General features: G+C 47.2%; 1 protein-coding gene and 1 pseudogene across 2 annotated transcripts in view; one reads left to right on the forward strand and one right to left on the reverse strand.

Annotated features, from left to right (window-relative positions):
- ITIH6 (inter-alpha-trypsin inhibitor heavy chain family member 6) overlaps positions 1-22,802 on the forward strand; it is a 297,725-nt gene that overhangs the window by 25,056 nt on the left and 249,867 nt on the right. Inside the window, exon 1 of one of the 2 annotated variants that reach the window (XM_063936360.1) lies at positions 15,961-16,631. The exons of the other annotated variant lie outside the window; for it this stretch is intronic. The gene's annotated coding sequence lies outside the window, so the exon portion shown is untranslated. Of the gene's footprint in view, positions 1-15,960; positions 16,632-22,802 lie in introns of those variants that run through there. 2 annotated transcript variants of the gene reach the window in all.
- Positions 5,814-5,932, reverse strand: LOC134952930 (5S ribosomal RNA; annotated as a pseudogene).

A 22,802-nucleotide genomic window follows, 5' to 3' on the forward strand; every position in this document is an offset into this window, starting at 1 on the left:
TGAGGATCTCTTGACCTTGCACAATACCTTTTTAGCTTTTTGTTGAGACGGGACGCCATCATGTCTATTTGGGGCAGTCCCCACCGACTTGCAATCTGCGCGAAGACTTCCTGATGAAGCCCCCATTCACCCGGATGCAGATTGTGTCTGCTGAGGAAGTCTGCTTCCCAGTTGTTCACTCACTGCTGACAGTGCGCTTACACGATTTTCCGCCCAGCGAAGAATCCTGGTGGCTTCCTCCATTGCCACTCTGCTCCTTGTGCCGCCTTGGTGGTTGACATGAGCTACTGCGGTGACATTGTCTGACTGGATCAGAACTGGTTTGTCGCGAAGTAATGCCTCCGCTTGATGTAGGGCGTTGTATATGGCCCTCAACTCCAGAACGTTGATGTGGAGACAAGTCTCTAGACTTGACCAAAGACCTTGGAAATTTCTTCCCTGTGTGACTGCTCCCCAACCTCGGAGGCTTGCGTCTGTGGTCACCAGGATGCAGTCCTGAATGCCGAACCTGCGGCCCTCTAGGAGGTGAGCACTCTGCAGCCACCACAGGAGAGATACCCAGGCTCTGGAGGACAGGGTGATCCGCTGATGAATTTGTAGATGTGACCCGGACCACTTGTCCAGTAGGTCCCATTGGAAGGTCCTCACATGGAACCTGCCGAAGGGAATGGCTTCGTATGATGCCACCATCTTCCCCAGGACTCGAGTGCAGTGATGCACTGACACCTGTTTTGGCTTCAACAGGTTCCTCACCAGAGTCATGAGTTCCTGAGCTTTTTCCGTCGGAAGAAAAACCCTTTTCTGGTCTGTGTCCAGAATCATGCCCAAGAAGGTCAAACGAGTCGTAGAAACCAGCTGCGACTTCGGGATATTGAGAATCCAGCCGTGTTGCTGTAACACCTTCAATGAAAGTGACACGCTGTTCAGTAATGTCTCTCGAGATCTTGCTTTTATGAGGAGATCGTCCAAGTATGGGATAATTGTGACACCTTGCTTGCGCAGGAGCACCATCATTTCCGCCATTACCTTGGTGAAAATCCTCGGGGCCGTGGAAAGCCCAAACGGCAACGTCTGAAATTGGTAATGACAATCCTGTACTGCAAATCTCAGGTACGCCTGATGAGGTGGATATATTGGAACATGAAGGTACGCATCCTTTATGTCTAGGGATACCATAAAATCCCCCCCTTCCAGGCTGACGATGACCGCTCTGAGTGATTCCATCTTGAACTTGAACCTTTTCAAGTATAGGTTCAGGGATTTTAAATTTAAAATGGGTCTGACCGAACCGTCCGGTTTCGGGACCACAAACAGGGTTGAGTAATATCCCCTCCCTTGTTGTAGTAGTGGAACCTTGGCCACCACCTGTTGAAGATACAATTTTTGAATCGCATTTAACACTAATTCCCTCTCTGAAGGAGAATCTGGCAGGGCCGATTTGAAAAAACGGCGAGGGGGCACCTCGAATTCCAGCTTGTATCTCTGAGAAACAATTTCTATTGCCCAGGAATCCACCTGTGAGTGAACCCAGATGTGGCTGAAAAGTCGAAGACGTGCCCCCACTGGAGCGGACTCCCTCAGGGGAGCCCCAGCGTCATGCGGTGGATTTTGCAGAGGCCGGGGAGGACTTCTGTTCCTGGGAACTAGCTGTGTTGTGCAGCTTTTTTCCTCTGCCCTTACCTCTGGCAAGAAAGGACGATCCACGTACTCTTTTGCTTTTATTTGAATGAAAGGACTGCATTTGATAATGAGGCGCTTTCTTAGGCTGTGAGGGAACATAAGGCAAAAATTTCGATTTACCTGCCGTAGCTGTGGAGACGAGGTCCGAGAGGCCTTCTCCAAATAATTCCTCACCTTTGTAAGGTAAAAACTCCATATGCTTCTTCGAGTCGGCATCGCCTGTTCACTGTCGGGTCCATAAGACTCGCCTAGCAGAAACAGACATAGCGTTTATTCTGGAACTCAGTAAACAAATGTCTCTTTGAGCATCCCTCATACATAATATATATAACACAGCATCTTTTATATGCCCTAGGGTCATTAAAATGGTATCCTTATCTATGGTCTCAATTTCCGCTGATAAGGAATCTGTCCATGCTGCTACAGCGCTACAAACCCAGGCCGACGCAATTGCCGGTCTGAGTATTGTACCAGAATGTGTGTAAATGGACTTCATGGTAACCTCCTGCTTGCGGCCAGCAGGATCCTTGAGGGTAGCCGTATCTTTGGATGGCAGCGCTATCTTTTTTGATAAGCGTGTCAATGCTTTGTCTACCCTAGAAGAGGATTCCCACCGTATTCTGTCCTTTTGCGGGAAAGGATATGCCATAAGAATCCTTTTGGGTACCTGCAGTCTTTTGTCTGGGGTTTCCCAAGCTTTTTCGCATAATTCGTTCAGCTCATGCGAGGATGGAAAGGTGACCTCAGGCTTTTTCCCTTTATACATGTGTACCCTTGTGTCAGGTTCCTCTGTGATATGCAAAACCTCTTTTATTGCAATAATCATATATCAAATACATTTAGCCACTCTTTGCTGTAATTTTGCATCATCGTGGTCGACACTGGAGTTTGAATCCGTGTCGGTATCTGTGTCAACTATTTGGGATAGTGTGCGCTTCTGAGACCCCGAAGGTCCCGGCGACATTGGGACAGACATGGTTTGACTTCCTGACTGTTCCCTAGCCTTAGCTTTGTCTAATCTTTTGTGCAATAAATTTACATTAGCACTTAAGACATTCCACATATCCATCCAGTCAGGTGTCGGCGCTGCCGACGGAGACCTTACATTCATACACTCCCCCTCCTCCTTAGGTGAGCCTTCAACCTCATACATGTCGACACACGCGCACCGACACACCCCACACACACAGGGAAGCTCTTTTCTGAAGACAGGTTCCCCACCAGGCCCTTTGGAGAGACAGAGAGAGAGTATGCCAGCACACACCTCAGCGCTATATGACCCAGGAAAAAACACAGAATGTTTACCCAGTAGCGCTGTTATGAATGTATATGCGCCAATTATGTGCCCCTCCCCCTCTTGAAAAACCCACTGTCACCGTCAGTAAGCAGGGGAGAGTCCGGGGAGCTTCCTCTCAGCGCTGTGCTGTGGAGAAAATGGCGCTGGTGAGTGCTGAGGGAGAAGCCCCGCCCCCTCGGCGGCGGGCTTCTGTCCCGCTCAAAATTCTTAAAAACATGGCAGGGGCTCTTTATATACATGTACAGTGCCCAGCTGTACATGTATATATGTACTTTTGCCATTAGAGAGGTTTATATTGCTGCCCAGGGCGCCCCCCCTGCGCCCTGCACCCTGCACCCTTACAGTGACCGATGTGTGTGAGGTGAATGGGAGCAATGGCGCACAGCTTCACCGCTGTGCGTTACCTCTATGAAGATCAAGATGTCTTCTACCGCCTCTGAAGTCTTCTTATCTTCTCATACTCACCCGGCTTCTATCTTCCGGCTCTGCGAGGAGGACGGCGGCGCGGCTCTGGGACGGACGGCGAGGGTGAGACCTGCGTACCAATCCCTCTGGAGCTAATGGTGTCCAGTAGCCTAAGAAACAGAGCCTTGAAACTCAGAGAAGTAGGTCTGTTTCTCTCTCCTCAGTCCCTCGATGCAGGGAGTCTGTTTCCAGCAGGCTCCCTGAAAATAAAAAACCTAACTAAAATACTTTCTTGACAGGAAACTCAGGAGAGCTCCCTGAAAGCACCCAGTCTCCACTGGGCACAGTCAGTATCAAACTGGCGGAGGGGCATAGAGGGAGAAGCCAGTGCACACCCAGATCCAAAGTCTTTCTTAAAGTGCCCATGTCTCCTGCGGAGCCCGTCTATCCCCATGGTCCTTACGGAGTCTAGGACGTTAGAGAAATCTTCGTTTTGTAACAACAAAAAGTAGCGCGTTCAATCCAGTAACTGAACAAATGCCACTGGTGGTCCTGTGCTCTGGGGTTTTATGCCTTCCCATAGGCCATTCTGATGTCATAATGAATGACATCACTGAAGCCAAGATGGAGGATTCCAGCTGCAGAGTGTCTGTGCCTACATGAATGGGGCTGGCTATTGCTTCTGACCAGTGTACACATTATTTCCACAATCTCTATAACAAAGCCCCACCAGCTACCCCATAAGCAGTGTGAGGTCTGTAACTCAGGACTGTGGCGGTGCAGTAATGACACATGGTAAATTCTCATCTCTGTCCCATTGCTAATGTCACACTTTCCCCTGATATTCCCCCAATCCCACATCACTCAGCCATCTGCACCACCTAATTCATAAGCTCCAGCGTATAATGGACCTAATTCAGATGGTTTATGTACAAATCTGATAGTGTGGGGTCTGTGCAGGCGCACATGTGCGATATCGCTCGCAGCCCCCTGTCAGCCGCAGCATAACTGACATGATGCAGCATTTGGGGGGGGCGGTGCCCGGCACCGTTCTTCAAAATGGGGGCGTGTCGTCTTCATTTTGAAGACGTGATGAGTCCAGGATCTGCTTTATCGGACGCAGACTTACTGGACCTTAGGCTGACTGCCTAAAACATTGCAAATTACAACCGATGGTTGCGATGGTGATGCGAGACCGCATTCTCAGACGCAGCACTTGGATCTGGCAGATGCATGCAGGAGGAGGCTATCTCCTACAGGCTCCTCCTGCTGCATTTAATCACACAGAATTGCAGATCCGCTTCCTTGCGGCTGTGCAGTTCCATCCATACATGAACTAGGCCCAATATATCCTGCAGCTCTCTAAGTATCACTGACGTATCCTCATTTGCCGCCAGTACAAACAGATCTGGACTTCTTTGTAACATGACTGTATTAGTGGCATCTCTGAGCTTTTATAGGTCACATCAATCTCTAGAAATCCAGACTTCTTTCATTTATTGCTGAGAGTTATGTCACTATTCAGAGATTCGCCTTATGAGTTCCTTTTTTGCACAATGCTCTTCAAATAATGGATATATTCTACTTATCCTGTATATATATTTAAACAGAGTAGAAAATAAGCAAGACTCTTTGTGGGTGCACTCTTGAGAAGGATATACAATGATCAGTATATAATGGGAGATTTTAAAACATATATTTATTAGGTATTTTTAAAAGTAGGGTATCCAAAATTAAGGACAAACAACAATCAAAATAAAAGGCTTTGGTGTAAGAATAGCACCCTAATTATGTAAATATCTGATTAGGTAATATTTGAAATCCTAAATACCAAAGCCGCTGCACCTGTGAACTGATAAGTAATTTAAGCCCTAATGGCCAATAAAACAGACTCACGGAAAGGTCACATGCATTATGAACACCGAACCAGGTATAACTACTGGAACAATATGGCGAACAAGAAAATGAGTGCAGAAAAAAGTCAAGCATAGTGATTCTGCTGTCAGTGTTAGGGTGTGTACACACGGTGAGATATTTTCTTTCGATTTTGACTATAAAGTCAAAATCGCAAGAAAAGTTAGTGCAGATCGCAAGGTGAAAGTCACCTTGCGATCCCGATTCGATCCCGATGCGCGGTCCCACCAGGTCGGCATTGCAAGAAAAGATAGACTGTGCAGGCAAGTCAATCCTTGCTAGATCGGTGTACTATCTAGTTCATCTCACATGTCAATGACATCTCACATAAGCCAAAATCTCACATAAGCCAAAATCGTAAGCACACATAGTCCATATCTCAAGAAAAGTTAGTCAAAATCTGTGCTATCTGGGCTCCGGGGAGTTCAGGGGAAATTGCAAGTGAAAATCGGGCATAGCAAGGATCTCACCGTGTGTACACACCCTTAGGCATGGAGTCATAGTGGTGAGCGAGTGATTTCTACTACACTTGGTATTCCCAGGTAGTCTCCCATCAAGGTACTGACCAAGCCCAACACTGTTTAGCTTCCAAGATCGGATGGCATTGGGCGTTTTCAGTGTGGTGTGATAGTAGATAGATATGGATGCAACAGCTCCCTGGATCACTGATGAGAGAAACCTTTTTTTTTGTGAAAAGGCATTGGCGAAAAATGCCTCAAAATCATCGAAAATGGCCTGCGTTTTCACCAGCGAAGGAGAGAAAACTAGAGATGAGCGGGTTCGGTTCCTCGGAATCCGAACCCCCCCGAACTTCAGCCTTTTTACACGGGTCCGAGGCAGACTCGGATCTTCCCGCCTTGCTCGGTTAACCCGAGCGCGCCCGAACGTCATCATCCCGCTGTCGGATTCTCGCGAGACTCGGATTCTATATAAGGAGCCGCGCGTCGCCGCCATTTTCACACGTGCATTGAGATTGATAGGGAGAGGACGTGGCTGGCGTCCTCTCCGTTAGAATAGATAGAGACACTTGAGTTGATTTACTACTAACTTAGTAATTTTGGGGAGCATTAGGAGTACTCAGAGTGCAGAGTTTTGCTGATAGTTACTAGTGACCACCACCAGTTTTATTTATTATTTAATATAATCCGTTCTCTGCCTGAAAAAAAACGATACACAGTCACATACCATATCTGTGCTCAGCCTCAGTGTGCTGCATGATAATATCATCTATGTATATCTGACTGTGCTGAGTGCTCACTGCTCACACAGCTGAATTGTGGGGGAGACTGGGGAGCAGTTATAGCAGGAGTACAGTGCACACTTTTGCTGCCAGTGTGACTGACCAGTGACCACCAGTATATTGTCTGCCTGAAAAAGTTAAACACTCCTGTGGTGTTTTTTTATTTTATTCTATAAACGCATTCTGCTGACAGTGTCCAGCAGGTCCGTCATTCATTATATTATATAAATATTTACCTGCAGTAGTGTTATATTTTTTTTGTTCATCTCTATCATCTTTATCATCTCTATATTAGCAGACGCAGTACGGTAGTCCACGGCTGTGGCTACCTCTGTGTCGTCAGTGCTCGTCCATAATTGTATACCTACCTGTGGTGGGTTTTTTTTTTCTATCTTCTTCATACTAGTAGTTTAGGAGTCTGCTGACAGTGTCCAGCAGGTCTGTCATTATATTATATATACCTGCAGTAGTGATATATATATTTTTTATATCATTATCATCTCTATACTAGCAGACGCAGTACGGTAGTCCACGGCTGTAACTACCTCTGTGTCGTCAGTGCTCGTCCATAATTGTATACCTACCTGTGGTGGGGTTTTTTTTTTCTATCTTCTTCATACTAGTAGTTTAGGAGTCTGCTGACAGTGTCCAGCAGGTCCGTCATTATATTATATATACCTGCAGTAGTGATATATATATATATTTTTTATATCATTATCATCTCTATACTAGCAGACGCAGTACGGTAGTCCACGGCTGTAGCTACCTCTGTGTCGTCAGTCACTCGTCATCCATAAGTATACTAGTATCCATCCATCTCCATTGTTTACCTGAGGTGCCTTTTAGTTGTGCCTATTAAAATATGGAGAACAAAAATGTTGAGGTTCCAAAAATAGGGAAAGATCAAGATCCACTTCCACCTCGTGCTGAAGCTGCTGCCACTAGTCATGGCCGAGACGATGAAATTCCATCAACGTCGTCTGCCAAGGCCGATGCCCAATGTCATAGTACAGAGCATGTAAAATCCAAAGCACAAAATATCAGTAAAAAAAGGACTCAAAAATCTAAAATAAAATCGTCGGAGGAGAAGCGTAAACTTGCCAATATGCCATTTACCACACGGAGTGGCAAGGAACGGCTGAGGCCCTGGCCTATGTTCATGGCTAGTGGTTCAGCTTCACATGAGGATTGAAGCACTCAGCCTCTCGCTAGAAAAATGAAAAGACTTAAGCTGGCAAAAGCACAGCAAAGAACTGTGCGTTCTTCGAAATCACAAATCCACAAGGAGAGTCCAATTGTGTCGGTTGCGATGCCTGACCTTCCCAACACTGGACGTGAAGAGCATGCGCCTTCCACCATTTGCACGCCCCCTGCAAGTGCTGGAAGGAGCACCCGCAGTCCAGTTCCTGATAGTCAGATTGAAGATGTCAGTGTTGAAGTACACCAGGATGAGGAGGATATGGGTGTTGCTGGCGCTGGGGAGGAAATTGACAAGGAGGATTCTGATGGTGAGGTGGTTTGTTTAAGTCAGGCACCCGGGGAGACACCTGTTGTCCGTGGGAGGAATATGGCCATTGACATGCCTGGTGAAAATACCAAAAAAATCAGCTCTTCGGTGTGGAAGTATTTCAACAGAAATGCGGACAACAGGTGTCAAGTCGTGTGTTGCCTTTGTCAAGCTGTAATAAGTAGGGGTAAGGACGTTAACCACCTCGGAACATCCTCCCTTATACGTCACCTGCAGCGCATTCATCATAAGTCAGTGACAAGTTCAAAAACTTTGGGCGACAGCGGAAGCAGTCCACTGACCAGTAAATCCCTTCCTCTTGTAACCAAGCTCACGCAAACCACCCCACCAACTCCCTCAGTGTCAATTTCCTCCTTCCCCAGGAATGCCAATAGTCCTGCAGGCCATGTCACTGGCAATTCTGACGAGTCCTCTCCTGCCTGGGATTCCTCCGATGCATCCTTGCGTGTAACGCCTACTGCTGCTGGCGCTGCTGTTGTTGCTGCTGGGAGTCGATGGTCATCCCAGAGGGGAAGTCGTAAGACGACTTTTACTACTTCCACCAAGCAATTGACTGTCCAACAGTCCTTTGCGAGGAAGATGAAATATCACAGCAGTCATCCTGCTGCAAAGCGGATAACTGAGGCCTTGGCATCCTGGGCGGTGAGAAACGTGGTTCCGGTATCCATCATTACTGCAGAGCCAACTATAGACTTGTTTGAGGTACTGTGTCCCCGGTACCAAATACCATCTAGGTTCCATTTCTCTAGGCAGGCGATACCGAAAATGTACACAGACCTCCGAAAAAGACTCACCAGTGTCCTAAAAAATGCAGTTGTACCCAATGTCCACTTAACCACGGACATGTGGACAAGTGGAGCAGGGCAGACTCAGGACTATATGACTGTGACAGCCCACTGGGTAGATGTATTGACTCCCGCCGCAAGAACAGCAGCGGCGGCACCAGTAGCAGCATCTCGCAAACGCCAACTCTTTCCTAGGCAGGCTACGCTTTGTATCACCGCTTTCCAGAATACGCACACAGCTGAAAACCTCTTACGGCAACTGAGGAAGATCATCGCAGAATGGCTTACCCCAATTGGACTCTCCTGTGGATTTGTGGCATCGGACAACGCCAGCAATATTGTGTGTGCATTAAATCTGGGCAAATTCCAGCACGTCCCATGTTTTGCACATACCTTGAATTTGGTGGTGCAGAATTATTTAAAAAACGACAGGGGCGTGCAAGAGATGCTGTCGGTGGCCAGAAGAATTGCGGGACACTTTCGGCGTACAGGCACCACGTACAGAAGACTGGAGCAACACCAAAAACGCCTGAACCTGCCCTGCCATCATCTGAAGCAAGAAGTGGTAACGAGGTGGAATTCAACCCTCTATATGCTTCAGAGGTTGGAGGAGCAGCAAAAGGTCATTCAAGCCTATACAACTGACCACGATATAGGAGGTGGAATGCACCTGTCTCAAGCGCAGTGGAGAATGATTTCAACGTTGTGCAAGGTTCTGCAACCTTTTGAACTTGCCACACGTGAAGTCAGTTCAGACACTGCCAGCCTGAGTCAGGTCATTCCCCTCATCAGGCTTTTGCAGAAGAAGCTGGAGACATTGAAGGAGGAGCTAACACTGAGCGATTCCGCTAGGCATGTGGGACTTGTGGATGGAGCCCTTAATTCGCTTAACAAGGATTCACGGGTGGTCAATCTGTTGAAATCAGAGCACTACATTTTGGCCACCGTGCTCGATCCTAGATTTAAAACCTACCTTGGATCTCTCTTTCCGGCAGACACAAGTCTGCAGGGGTTCAAAGAACTGCTGGTGAGAAAATTGTCAAGTCAAGCGGAACGCGACCTGTCAACATCTCCTCCTTCACATTCTCCCGCAACTGGGGGTGCGAGGAAAAGGCTCAGAATTCCGAGCCCACCCGCTGGCGGTGATGCAGGGCAGTCTGGAGCGACTGCTGATGCTGACATCTGGTCCGGACTGAAGGACCTGCCAACGATTACGGACATGTCATCTACTGGCACTGAATATGATTCTCTCTCCATTGAAAGAATGGTGGAGGATTATATGAGTGACCGCATCCAAGTAGGCACGTCAGACAGTCCGTACGTATACTGGCAGGAAAAAGAGGCAATTTGGAGGCCCTTGCACAAACTGGCTTTATTCTACCTAAGTTGCCCTCCCACAAGTGTGTACTCCGAAAGAGTGTTTAGTGCCGCCGCTCACCTTGTCAGCAATCGGCGTACGAGGTTACTTCCAGAAAATGTGGAGAAGATGATGTTCATTAAAATGAATTATAATCAATTCCTCCGTGGAGACATTCACCAGCAGCAATTGCCTCCACAAAGTACACAGGGAGCTGTGATGGTGGATTCCAGTGGGGACGAATTGATAATCTGTGAGGAGGGGGATGTACACGGTGATGAATCGGAGGATGATGATGAGGTGGACATCTTGCCTCTGTAGAGCCAGTTTGTGCAAGGAGAGATTAATTGCTTCTTTTTTGGTGGGGGTCCAAACCAACCCGTCATTTCAGTCACAGTCGTGTGGCAGACCCTGTCACTGAAATGATGGGTTGGTTAAAGTGTGCATGTCCTGTTTATACAACATAAGGGTGGGTGGGAGGGCCCAAGGACAATTCCATCTTGCACCTCTTTTTTCTTTCATTTTTCTTTGCGTCATGTGCTGTTTGGGGAGTGTTTTTTGGAAGGGCCATCCTGCGTGACACTGCAGTGCCACTCCTAGATGGGCCAGGTGTTTGTGTCGGCCACTTGGGTCGCTGAGCTTAGTCATCCAGCGACCTCGGTGCAAATTTTAGGACTAAAAATAATATTGTGAGGTGTGAGGTGTTCAGAATAGACTGAAAATGAGTGGAAATTATGGTTATTGAGGTTAATAATACTTTGGGATCAAAATGACCACCAAATTCTATGATTTAAGCTGTTTTTTTAGGATTTTTTGAAAAAAAACACCCGAATCCAAAACACACCCGAATCCGACAAAAAAAATTCTGTGAGGTTTTGCCAAAACGCGTTCGAACCCAAAACACGGCCACGGAACCGAACCCAAAACCAAAACACAAAACCCGAAAAATTTCCGGTGCACATCTCTAGAGAAAACACGTGGATTCGCCGATCCACATGTTTTTCACTCCTGCTGAGTTTTTGGTCTAGGCGATAAATTGGCCCTGCTATTGAATAGGGCGAATCTCCATTTGCCCTAAAAATTTAGTGAAAAGTGCTTCTTTTGTTTTTGCCTAGGTGAAAAAAAAACTGACCTAATTGAATACCCCCCTTAGACAGCAAAAGCTCTTTCCTCTTATTGATAATGAAAGCATTCATATCACTTAGAGAAACAGCAATAACACTTACTTTGCGGTGCTTTCTCTAGTAGGACAATTCTAATATTAAATATTAAACAATGGCAGTCTATATATTGGGTCCAACATTAGTGTGGTTTTATAATTGAGTGCCAACTTGACAGGGGGTCTAGCAAATGAGAAGCCGCAGGAGCATGGCATGCCCCCCAGCTAGGGCAGTAGAGAGCCTAGCTGGGCCCAGGTACTTTTCAGGGGGCATGGCCAAATCAAAGGAGGCATGGGCCTGCTCCATCAGACCTAGGCCCAGGTAATTTGTATCCTCTCCCCCCCCTCTCTCGGCGCCACTGCCTATATAGACCACTTTTTGGTTGATTGTTCCAAAAACTGCATTTGGATTAAGCATTTGGGGGGCCGGGTCACTTAATACAGGGGTGCCCACCCCCTCTTGTCACCACTGCCCACCTGGCTGTGCCCGCTATATGTGTACCTCCTCACCCCGCACCTCCTGAGTACCCAAAACCCCTCCCCTGATGGACCACATTTTTTTTCCAGAGACGGAGACAGCCTTGTAAGTGATGTGTGTGCATAAGGTACACTGGGGTAAATATATGATACTGGCACATATTGGGCCACTATCACACTTCCCGCTTCGTCTCTTTACCAAGGCAAAGCGGGAAGCACTAGCGCCGAGATGTATTAATATCTTGGCTGCCAGAGAGGGGGAGTGAAAACTCCTCGGCGGCCACAGCACATCAGCCTACTGCTGATGCGTTGTGTCTCTCCCTTCCAGCCGGCTCACTGGGCATGCGCAAGATCTCATAAGACCTCACATGCAGTTGCATGCCAGCACCCCCCACAGCCAGGGATAGCTCTGTCCCTGCTGTGGAGATAGGACATTGCCACCTGTAGCTATCGAAATGGATAGCTGCAGATGTCAGAACAGTCAGTGTCACTGACCATTCACATATTGCCCTGCACATCTGCGTGCTATCTGTTAGATAGCAGAGCCGATATGGACAGTGGAGCATTGCACCCCTGTCACGGGGCACACCGCCACTATAATACATGGTGAAGAAGCGGTACCATAGCCAGTGCTGATACCACTTACCCCTCATACCATATCATACATCTACCCCACTGTGCAGTATCATACCTCCCAACATGACCTCTCCAGGAGGGACACCAGGCTCTGCTCCTGGACTTCCCTCTTACTGTATGATTGGCGGCACCTGTGTGTTGAACAGGTTAAAGGTGTTTCAGCACAGGTGAGGGCAATCATACATTAAGAGGGAAGTCCAGGAGCAGAGCATTGTGTCCCTCCTGGAGAGGGTCATGTTGGGAGGTATGATGTATGTACGCTATATGCAAGGTATATTCTGCAAAAAAAAAAGAAAATTATATATATATATATATATATATATATAACTCCATACACTCATGAAAACCCTGTATTTGTCCCTCTATACCTTGCTCTGTAGAAGAACACAGGATCAGTCAGTCGGCAAGCACTCACTGACTTTGATGAGTCCCTCCCATGATGAGGCTGCTCAGAGAAGCATGTGATGGGCTCCACCAATCAGAGCTCAGCATATGCCTTTCTGACCATTAGTGCTAAGTCTCCTGGGACTTAATCAGCTCCCAGTAGTCATGGGCAAAGTGATTCACTGAACTGAGTTGAAACACATGACTCAGTTCAGTGAAGTGTCTCGAGTCAGTGTCTCGGCACATGAGTCATGCATACCCTCCAACTGTACCTTTTTAAAAGGTACAGTACCTTTTTTTTATGGTCTGTACCTATTTTTGGCTCGCCAAACTTCCATTGAAAGTATAGGAAAAGGGAAGTGGCCACGCCCCATTTACCCGTGGCCACGCCCCTTTTCTAATTTGTACCGATTTTTGTATGCAAAATGTTGGAGGGTATGGTCATGACTCATGTGTACTGGAATGTGTTGCAGAGACTGCACATGAATCAGTGAGTTGCCAGTGCTGGCAGATCAGTGCTGGACTCATGGAGGGAGCTATTCAGCTGCAGTGATTGTGCAGTGTATCTGGGGGAGGCAGCTGCTTATGCACTGATTGTTAATAATATATTAACATAGATTCAGTGTTATGTTGATATATTATTAATAACCACTTATTGCATACTAGTTACAGAATATGCACATTACTTCTGGCTGAGGAGAGAAAGCTTAACAGCCATGAAACACATCATTCAGTCTGTAACTAAACCAAATAAAAACATTTTTTTTTACTTTGCATACTTTGCTAATTGGATGATTTTAGGTGGGCTTTTTCTTAGATGGGCTTGGATTTATTATATTATCCACTATCTAGCCTCCAGGGAGTTTGACACGCACAATCACACTGAGCAGGATCAGTGAGTTGAGGGTAGAGGCTAGATTAGGGGTGGGCAACATGCGGCCCGCGGGCCGGATGCGGCCCGCGAACCGATTCTGCCTGGCCCGCTGTCCCATACCACTGTGCAATGACAAGCGGCCCGGCTGAGCCGCTTGTCAATGCGCTACGAAGCTCCGAGATGCGGCGCCGCTGAGGAAATACCCGGTCTGCTGACCGGGATTTCCTCTGTGACATCAGGCGCTGGGCGGCATAGGGGGCAGAGCCACGGCAGGAGAGGGCAGCGGGTAGCAGCAGGTCCTGGGGGGGGGGGGAGGAGGGAGGGAAGAGGAGGGAGGGAGGAGAGGAGGGGGGTAGAGACTGCTGTATAGGTGTTCAGGGGAAAGGGGGTAGAGACTGCTGTATAGGTTCAGGGGAGGGGGTGAAGGGGGGTGTAGTGACTGCTATATGGGTTCAGGGGTGGGGGAAGGGAGGTAGAGACTACTATATGGGTTTAAGGGAGAGGGGAGGTTTGAGACTGCTATGTGGGTTCAGGGAAGCGGGTGGGGCGAGCTAGTAAGTAACCAGCTGTGAATACGATTGATAACAGCAGTACACAGGATGCTGTTTGTTTGTTTGCTTTCAGCAGTTTTTTATTTTTATTTTTTTATTACTGGATGTGTTTTTTAAGCCCAGGGAGACGGGGGCGGGGGGGGGGGCGACCCGCTAGATTGGCCTGTCTAGCAGCAGCGATAGCGATGTGCGCGGCCGCGCATCGCTATCGCTGAGGGGGCTACACACTTGGTGTGTGTGTTTTTATAGTTATATATATATATATATATATATATACCTGTATAAATATAATACTATGTTTTTATAGTTATATATATATATATATATATAATGGATGGAGACAGGCGGCACTCAAGCAGACTCAAATAGAGTGAAAAAAGCGGTCCGTTTATTGATCCATATTGGATCAATAAACGGACCGCTTTTTTCACTCTATTTGAGTCTGCTTGAGTGCCGCCTGTCTCCATCCATTATATTGAGGATCAGCATTGTTTCTCTAGGAGGGCACCGCAGCACATTGCCATTTGGAGAGGGAGTGCCGGGATTACTACACTTTTTATATATATATATATATATATATATATATAACTATGGGCCTAATTCAGACCTGATCGCTAGGGTGTGATTTTTGCACTGCTACGATCAGGTAGTCACCGCCTACAGGGGGAGGGGGTAATCGCTGTGCAGGGGAGCGATCGCATGTGCAGGAGAGCTGCAGAAACAGAAGTTTGTGCAGTCTCTGCTCAGCCCAGGACTTACTCTTCCAGTGTGATGATCGGGGCCGGAGCTGACGTCAGAAACCCTCCCTCCAAACGCCTCGTCCCTCCTGCATTTTTCCGTGCACTCCTCTAAACCGGTCAGTTGCCACCCACAAATGGCCTCTTCCTGTTAATCACCGTGCGATCACCTGTGCGATCGCTTTGTTCGCACCATCCCATCACTGCCTGACGCTCCCTAGCGCGGCGGACTGATGTGCCTGCGCACTGCAATGCATGCGCAGTTCAGACCCGATCACCCGCTGTGCGAAAATACACAGCAGCGACCGGGTCTGAATTGGGCCCTTTAACGGGTCTCATTTTGCAGCAACTGCTGACTAAGGGGCTGATTCAGACCTGATCACTGTGCTGCAAATTTTGCTGTCCTGCGTTCGGGTAGTCGCCGCCCCCAGGAGGAGTGTAAATTCACCCGTGCAAGTGTACGATCGTATGTGTACGCAGAGCTGCAAAAATCTACTTTGTGCAGTCTCTGCGCAGCCCAGGTCTTACTCCTACAAATATTTGTCATTCATATTAGTCCCCGCCCTTGTGTGTGGCCCTCGAATATTCACTGGAAGTGTTAAGCGGCCCCCCAGCTGAAATAATTGCCCACCCCTGGGCTAGATCCAAGTGGCCAACCGTAAGTTGAGAGCCCTGTACCACAGGGGCTCCACCTCCTGCAGGCTTATGCTGCATGAATCAGATCCATCCACTGAGTCACTGAGTCTACACAGTGTACAACTGTCTCAACTCACTGCCAGACTCAGGATGAATCATGATTCATGACATGGATCAGGCACAGCAGCAGAGCACTCACTGACTGGTGAGTCGTGACTGCTCCCTCCCCCCTCCCACTGGGTGTCACCTGGTATAGCCTCTGGCCAATCACAGCTAAAGACACTCAGCAGAACACACTGACTGAAGGACACACTGAGTTTCCTCCCTCTGAGAGAGGCTGCTGCTGCAGCTGTCTCCACTCATTGGGGGTCATTCCGAGTTGTTCGCTCGCAAGCTGCTTTTAGCAGCTTTGCACACGCTAAGCCGCCGCCTACTGGGAGTGAATCTTAGCTTATCAAAATTGCGAACGAAAGATTCGCAATATTGCGAAAAGACATCTCTGTGCAGTTTCTGAGTAGCTCGAGACTTACTCTTCCAGTGCGATCAGTTCAGTGCTTGTCGTTCCTGGTTTGACGTCACAAACACACCCAGCGTTCGCCCAGACACTCCTCCGTTTCTCCAGCCACTCCTGCGTTTTTCCCAGAAACTGTAGCGTTTTTTCACACACACCCATAAAACGGCCAGTTTCCGCCCAGAAACACCCACTTCCTGTCAATCACATTACGATCACCAGAACGAAGAAAAAACCGTGAGTAAAATTCCTAACTGCACAGCAAATTTACTTGGCGCAGTCGCAGTGCGAACATTGCGCATGCGCATTAAGCGGAAAATCGCTGCGATGCAAAGAAATTTACCGAGCGAACAACTCGGAATGACCCCCATTAAACAGTGAGTGACTTGTAGGGTTTATGTAGCAGAAATTCTAATAGGATATCGATATTGATAAGTTGTGAGGGAAGAATTGGAGTGGGGTAAGTATTAGTCCTGACTATTTTAATACTGTTTAAGTAATGTCTGATTTGAAAATACATAAATCTGTGGGTGTGGGGCAGTTCAAAGCGTTTAGCAAGCTCTGTAAATGAATATATATTTCCTCCGGGATCAAAAACCTTATGTGAAGTATCTAGACCTTTAGATTTCCAGTAATAAAAAAGCGAATTATTCAAAGATGGGGAAAAAGAGGGGTTACCCCACAAGGGGAGAAAACAAGAGATGCAAGGATTCCTATGACAAATTTTGTTTAAAGAAACCCAAGCAGCATATGTATCCCTAAACAAAATGTGCATTTTTATGTGGGTAGGAATCTTTGACAGTTTAGTTTGAATCAAAGCTCCAGGGGAGTATGGGTAAAAAATAGCTTGGTCCAAAGTAGAATCTGTATAGGTAGAATTGTTTAGAATCCAATCGTTGATATATCTAAAAAAGGTAGCTAAGGAATAGTTATTTAGATCTGGGCATCCCATTCCTCCACCTGCCCGGGGAGTGACAAGTTTAATTTTTGCTATTCTAGGCCTTTTACCTTGCCATATAAACTTTAGAAACAAATTTTCCATTTTAGCAATATCTGATTTATGCAATGCCAACGGGATCATTTGCATACAATAATAAAGCTTCGGAAAGATTATTGACTGGATTATGGCAAGTCTGCCCAGCAAAGAGACTGGTAAGTCTTTCCACGATTCCAGTCTAGTGGTTATTTTAGATATTATGGGGGGAAAATTTAGGGAGTATAATTTAGTTAAGTCCGAAGGAATGTGTACCCCTAAGTAGGGAAAATGAGAGGAGGCTACTCTAAAAGGAATGTCAGCTTTATCAATAAAGTCTAGGGCGTCTGCTCCCAGCGGCATAATTTCCGATTTTGTTAAGTTGACTTTAAACCCCGACAGCGCTCCAAAGGAGTCGAGAAGGTGAAGTAGGGCAGGTAAAGATTGTGTAGGTTTAGAAAGGAAAATAAGCGTGTCATCAGCAAAGAGAGCTATCTTCAGTTCAAGAGAGTGTATAGTAATTCCATGTATCAGGGGGGAGCTACGTACTGCGACAGCTAGAGGTTCAACTGCTAGTGCAAAGAGAAGAGGGGATAACGGACATCCTTGGCGAGTACCTCTTTGAAGTAGGAAAGGGGAAGATAAAAGACCATTGCAAGATACCATTGATTTAGGGAAAGAGTATAAGGTGCGAATTATCTGAATAAAGTGAGGGGGAAAGCCAAAATTATATAATGTTTGAAAAAGATGGGGCCACAATACCAAATCAAAAGCTTTTTCTGCGTCTAATGTAATCACCATGTTGGAAGAGGAAATATCAGAGGTCAAGGTAGATTGTTGGATGACTGCTAAAAGTCTTCGGACGTTCACTACAGAATGTCTGCCGGTGATAAATCCTGTCTGGTCTGAGTTAATCAAGAGGGGCAATAAAGGTTTCAATCTCTCTGCCAAAATTTTTGTCAGTATTTTATAATCTACGTTTAGCAGAGAGATCGGCCTATATGAACCAGGGAGGCTAAGGTCTCGCCCAGGCTTGGGGATGACTTTTATAATAGCATCAGAAAAGTAAAGAGGAAGAGACTGTTGGTCTATTGCAAAGTTGAAAGTGTCCGCCAGCGGCCGGGCTATCTGTGGGGATAATATTTTATAAAATTCATTTGAAAATCCATCAGGGCCCGGCGCCGAGGCCAGTTTCAACTTTCCAATAGCCCAAGAGATCTCTTCAGGGGTAATGGGGTTCGTCAGGGTCGTCATAAATTTCTCTGGTACTTGTGGTAAAGTAAGGGAATTCCAGTAAGAAGAAGAAATAGAAGAGATAGAAGTTGAGGAGGAGGAGGGAGGTAAAGTGGGGATAGAGTCATGATCTTCTAAGGACTCCTCTGGAACCACCGCCGGGGCTGAGTACAAAGACTGATAGAAACCTTTCATAGTTTCAACTATTTGTGCTTCAGAGACAGTTTTGGAGCCGTCTGGACGTATCAAAGGGTGAACAACTGTGCGCGGTCTAGATCCTTGTAATAAGTTAGTTAGGAGCTTTCCCACTTTATTCCCAAACTTATAAAATTTTGAATGCACATTGAAAAGGTATTTGTCTCCTAAAGTTAGGAGAAATTCATTATAGGCTAATTTAGCTTCCAAGTAGGTAGTTTTATGTGCTGGTGAGGGGAGTGTCTTAAACATTTGGAACGCATTAGATAGTTTCTCTTGCAACTGCAAGTATTCTTGTTTATGGCGTTTTTTGGTATTTGCGGTAAAAGCTATCACTTCACCTCGAAGGACCGTCTTGGCGGTTTGCCAAAAGAGGGGGGGGTTAGTAGAGGAATGGGATGCATTTATTTCTGCGTAATTATTCCATGCAGTCAGAAGTTTTTGTTTTAGGCCCTGGGATTGAAATAAGTGGGATGGAAATCTCCAACTCGGAGGGGTGGCTTTACTTTTTGTCAGAACTAGTTTCGCAGTGATCAATGAGTGATCTGATAAAAGGGGGGGTTCTATCTCCACCGAGGCAAGTGAAGGAAACAGGGATTCGGCAAGTAATATATAGTCTATTCTGGACCAAGTATTGTGAGTTAGTGATAAGCAAGTAAATTCTCTCTCCGTTGGATTGAGTGTCCTCCAGGAATCTATTAAGTTAAGATCTTTGCTAAGGTATGGGACACCCAATCTAGGGAGAGGAGTCTGCCGTTTGGAGGGAGGGGATCTGTCTAGATATTGAGAAGATATTAAGTTTAGATCTCCACATACTATCAGGGAGGAGGTGTCATATTTATGTAAATGTGTAAGGAGTTCCACAAAAAAGGATTTTTTATATTGAGTAGGAGCATACACATTACAAATAGAGAAGGAGGTACCTGTATGGGAAAGGGATATAGTCTGGTATCTACCAAGCGGGTCAGAAAAGGTTGACGTAACCTGCAAGTTTAAAGCTTTTTTTGCTAAGACTGCTACCCCACATGACTTAGTATTAAAGGACGCTGAACCTAAGACAGACCAACCCATAATTTGTAACTTTTTCACTTCATCTGGCATCAAATGAGTTTCCTGTAAACATATAAGATCAACATTGCGTTTGTTAAGGTAGGTAAAGAGTTTTCGGCGCTTAGCAGGTGTATGAATCCCTCTAATATTAAGAGAGCCTATATTAAGAGACATTAAAGTGGTATTTGAATAATAATTGCAAAGGAAAGTCAGAGAGAGAAAAGTAAAGAGAGAGGAGGGAAAAAACACAGGGGAAAGGGGAGACGCAAGACATAAGGAACAAAACCATTCCTACAAAAAAACTAAGTGACCTCCAGAAAATCCCTGGTATCCAAACCGGTACGATTCTAGATATCAGGGAGGGGTCTTTCAATAATAAAATTTCAAAACAATCAAGAACGGCAGAGCTCCGCTCTCCGAGCTGCTCAAACATATAATTTTCCAAACTCAGGTAAGTAGATCCACTAAGCGTGGGCTATCTTCTCATTATAACATTATTATGTTATATAAGTGTATATATGGGTACAAAACTTGTGATATCAGACAAGATTGCACACTCATCATGTCTAAGATTGAGTGTACGGGATATGTCTCGTTTCAAGGATTCAAAGTCAAATTCCCGGTAACAGATTAGCAAGTGGTTCACACAGCCATATCATCAGGTTCTACCGTGGGATCAGTTCCTATTTCATCCGACTCTTCCTTGAGATAAGCTGCAGCATCTGCTGCGTTAGAAAAATCAGCAAAGCCTGACGTTGTGAAAATTCTAAGCTTGGCTGGGTATAACATATGAAACTTGCGGTTTGTTTGTATCAGCGTAGTACAGACCGTTGAGAAGGATCGTCTCACTCTGGAAAGCTCTACAGAAAAATCCTGGAACAGTCTCAGGGTATGGGATTCCCAAACGAGGGGGTTGTGTTTTCTAGAAGCAGACCAAAGCACCTGTTTATGCAAGTAATTCAGTGTTTTAAAAATGACAACCCTCGGTTTATGTGCTGAAGCAGGTTTAACTTCTCCCATCCTGTGTACTCTTTCAATCACTATATCTGAGCATTCAGATTTTACATGTAGTAATTCAGGTAGTGTATGACGAACAAAAAATTCTAACTGCGCCCCTTTGATAGATTCAGGGAGCCCGGTGATACGCAGGTTGTTACGTCGTGACCTGTTTTCAATATTGTCAAGCTTATCAGCCATGCGTTTGTTATCTAATAGCAAGTCTTTGACTGACTTTTGTAGCGTGTGGATATCATCCATGTTCTGGCTTATGTGTGCCTCTGCCCCTGATATGCGGTCAGACAAGCGGGAAATCTGTGTAGTTATGTCTGCAACCGCCTTCTGTAATAACGGCGCCATAGTGGCTTGCATAGCCTTGGTAAGTTCATCATATGTGAGGGAAGCTGTGATATTACCTTCCGGCATACTTTTGATCCCTTCCGCGGCTGAGATAGCTTTCTTCGCCGCTGGCGTCCCCGGACCCTTGTCTGTGTCAGGCGCCATGTTATGGTCGCCACGACGCTTCTCCTGGCGCTGCTGCTGCATTACCGGAGGTTGCTTTGCGGGCGGTGGTGGGCTCATGAACTTGTCCATAGCTATACCCGATCTGTTAGGGGACCGGGAGCGGTGTCTAGCTGCGGCCGACAGGGTTAAGGCTGGGTATAGCAGCGTGGAGAGCGGAGCTGCAGGGAGAAGCTGTTCACTCTCCCATGCCGGAACCGGAAGTCAGCCTCTTTTTCCAACACCTTAATTGGCTGCGGGCAGCTGGGGTCAGAGGACACAGAGAGAGGATAGGGAGATAGTGGGGGAAGACACAGAACGGAGGTCCTGTGCAAGTAGCAGCAACTGAAACAGCTGCTTGGCAGCAACAATGATAAAAGAACAACAGTTAAAAAAAATATATGCCCCGAAAATAACAGGGAGGGTATGTGCCTTGGCACTCCCCCCCCCCCTGAATCCACCACTGTCTGCAACCCTGTACCGGGAGGGTCCCTGATGTGGGTGTGAGCTGCCCACATTACTGCCCCCCCCGCCCAATCACCTCCCCCTCTCACCTGGGTCCATGTGTCCTGTGCAGAGGCGCTGGTGCTGTTGCTGAGACTGCTGCCTGGGAGAGGATAGAGGAGGAGGGGAGAGAGCGCCGGCCACCGCACGATGCACTTGCCTCTGCCTGAGGGGCAAGGGTGTATCTAGGAGTCTGAATGCCCCTGGCAAAGTAGGGGACTGGTAACACCCCCCTCCCCCCCCCCCCACACACACCACAATTTGCTTGTTATTCTAAACCATTGTGATGAAAATAAGTGCCCCACAAAAGAAAATGCCTCTGTTATTACCCAACACACAGCACCCTCTCATCATTACCCACCACACAGCACCCCTTTCAGCATTACCCCCCACACAGCACCCTCTCATCATTACCCACCACACAGCACCCCCTTCAGCATTACCCACCACACAGCACCCCCTTCAGCATTACCCACCACACAGCAACCCCTTCAGCATTACCCACTACACAGCACCCCTTCAGCATTACCCACCACACAGCACCCCCTTCAGCATTACCCCACCCCCCACACAGCACCCCCTTCAGCATTACCCCCCACACAGAAACCCCCTTCAGCATTACCCACCACCCAGCACCCCCTTCAGCATTACCCACCACCCAGCACCCTCTTCAGCATTACCCACCACACAACACCCCCTTCAGCATTACCCACCACACAGCACCCCCTTCAGCATTACCCCCCCCCCCACAGCACCCCCTTCATCATTACCCACCACACAGCACCCCCTTCAGCATTACCCACCACACAGCACCCCCTTCAGCATTACCCACCACCCAGCACCCTCTTCAGCATTACCCACCACACAACACCCCCTTCAGCATTACCCACCACACAGCACCCCCTTCAGCATTACCCCCCCCCCCCACAGCACCCCCTTCATCATTACCCACCACACAGCACCCCCTTCAGCATTACCACCCCACACACAGCACCCCCTTCAGCATTACCCCCCCCCACACAGCACCCCCTTCAGCATTAGCCACCACCCAGCACCCCCTTCAGCATTACCCCCCCACACACAGCACCCCCTTCAGCATTACCCCCCCACACAGCACCCCCTTCAGCATTAGCCACCACCCAGCACCCCTTCAGCATTACCCACCACCCAGCACCCCCT

The sequence above is a fragment of the Pseudophryne corroboree genome, chromosome 8 (assembly GCF_028390025.1).
Source record: "Pseudophryne corroboree isolate aPseCor3 chromosome 8, aPseCor3.hap2, whole genome shotgun sequence".
Taxonomy (NCBI): domain Eukaryota; kingdom Metazoa; phylum Chordata; class Amphibia; order Anura; family Myobatrachidae; genus Pseudophryne; species Pseudophryne corroboree.